Source organism: Terrapene carolina, unplaced genomic scaffold, assembly GCF_002925995.2.
Source record: "Terrapene carolina triunguis isolate 2854851 unplaced genomic scaffold, T_m_triunguis-2.0 Scaffold193, whole genome shotgun sequence".
NCBI classification, from domain to species: Eukaryota; Metazoa; Chordata; order Testudines; family Emydidae; genus Terrapene; species Terrapene triunguis.
The window spans coordinates 127377-129272 of record NW_020664544.1 but is presented as its reverse complement, the minus strand read 5'-3'; positions in this window follow the sequence as shown (position 1 = coordinate 129272).

The window sequence follows — 1896 nt, the reverse complement described above, 5'->3', positions numbered from 1 at the left end:
TTCATTTTAGTCATATGCCAACAGCGAGCAGCAATCTCTCCACCTGCTTTTAGGTGGTTCATCAAGACAATACAGAGCTGTGCGAATCCTATCATCACCACAAAGCAGATGGACTCTACTATTCCAACAAAAAACACTGAGATCCTTCCTGGATGTTTCTGATCACACTCCCACTAACTAAACAGATCAATCTAGGAGCATCTGTGGAATAAAAAAAATCTAATGCCTAATAATAATTTCTTTTTAGATCACTCATTGGGTTGGAGCCCTACCTTCTAAATGCCAAATTAAAGCCAAAGAGTGAGTGTGTGTGTGTGTGTGTGTGTGTGTGTGTGTACATATTTTCTATATTATTTGGATTCATATTTGCAATACACTGATGTAGGTAAAGAGATAAAAGCTCTATTCCATCAATAGAAGTAGAAAAACAGCTTTATCTGTAAACAAGATTGTAGTATGCAAAATGGAGAATGAGTAACGAAGAAAAGATAAGGCAGGTACTCCTTTTCACCATCTTTCATAATGCCAGAAAAATGGGCAACCAAGGAAATTAAAAGGCAATAGATTTAAAAATCTGATCAACAGGAAAGACTTTTACACAAACATAATTAACCTGTGAAACTCACTACCACAATATATGAAAGTCAGGGTTTTTTAAAAATCAGACATTTATACTGATAGTGAAAAGTATCCCCAAATGCATTAGATATGATAAAATTCTATAAAGGATGTAAACCCTCCTGCTTCAGGGCAAATGCCAATCACTAAATGCACAGGATTCAGTAGATAGGGTAAGTATGTACTGAATTCCATGTGCTGATTCTTCCATAATTATCCATTGAGGCCATTTTTCTGTGGAAGCATCTGGTACTAGCTGCTGACAGAGACAGGGTATGGGGCTGGCTGGACTATTTGTTTAGCTATCCCTATCCTATGCAAAGAAACTGAAGCAAGCCCTGGTTTTGACTAGAGAAGTCACATATGGAGTCATAGGACAAGTGACCCAACCCACAACTTTCTTGAAACCAAACTAAGTGTAAGAAATATTAAAATAAAAATAGATCAGGAAATGACACACAGTTAAAAAAAATCGAATACACAAAAAGAACAACCTAGTGCTGGGCACTGTGTGCATCAATAATACAAGAGCTTTTCTTGTTAAAATGTTATCCTTTAAATACATAAAATCACACAGAAAAACTGAACAAGTATGTGCAGGGTTCTGATAGCATTACCAACAACTCTGGGGGTGCACCGGGGAGGCCCTGAGTACATGTACAGCACTTTGCTAGCCTTTAAAGTTATGTTTGCACACTCAGCCAACATACACACTGTAAACAAAGCAGCTCCCACTCCAGATACTGCAGTGACTCAATGGGGCAGCGTCTAAGAGAGGCCAAAGATATCAACCACTTGGAAGTAAATGTTTGTCATGCCCATGTGATGGACAACAGGGTCTCATTTCTGTTTAAACACAAACAGTGCAATCCTATTTCAAGCCAGAATGTGCTGTCCCTTACAATGGGCATCTTACAATAAGCAATCAGTGTGTGTGCTTCTTGAAGGGAAAAGATTTCAGTGAGGAGAAAGATTTCAGGTTCAAGCTTTCCAGGGTCAATATAAATAATAGTGAGGTTAAAGAAAAAAGAACCTGAAATTCACTAAAATCCCTCATGAGCAGCCAGTTCACATTGTGTGTGTCTTCTGTTCAGGTTCTTATACCACACCAAGGATCAACATACCTAAGCACTCCCATTCTCTGCTCCTCACTTTCGATTCATTCCTTTGATACTGGCTCTCTATATTTTACTTTTCCGTCTGAATTTTAAGATGAAAAAATACAGCATTTTTGTTTCTACTTAATAATAAACACAAACAACAGATACACAAACTCTA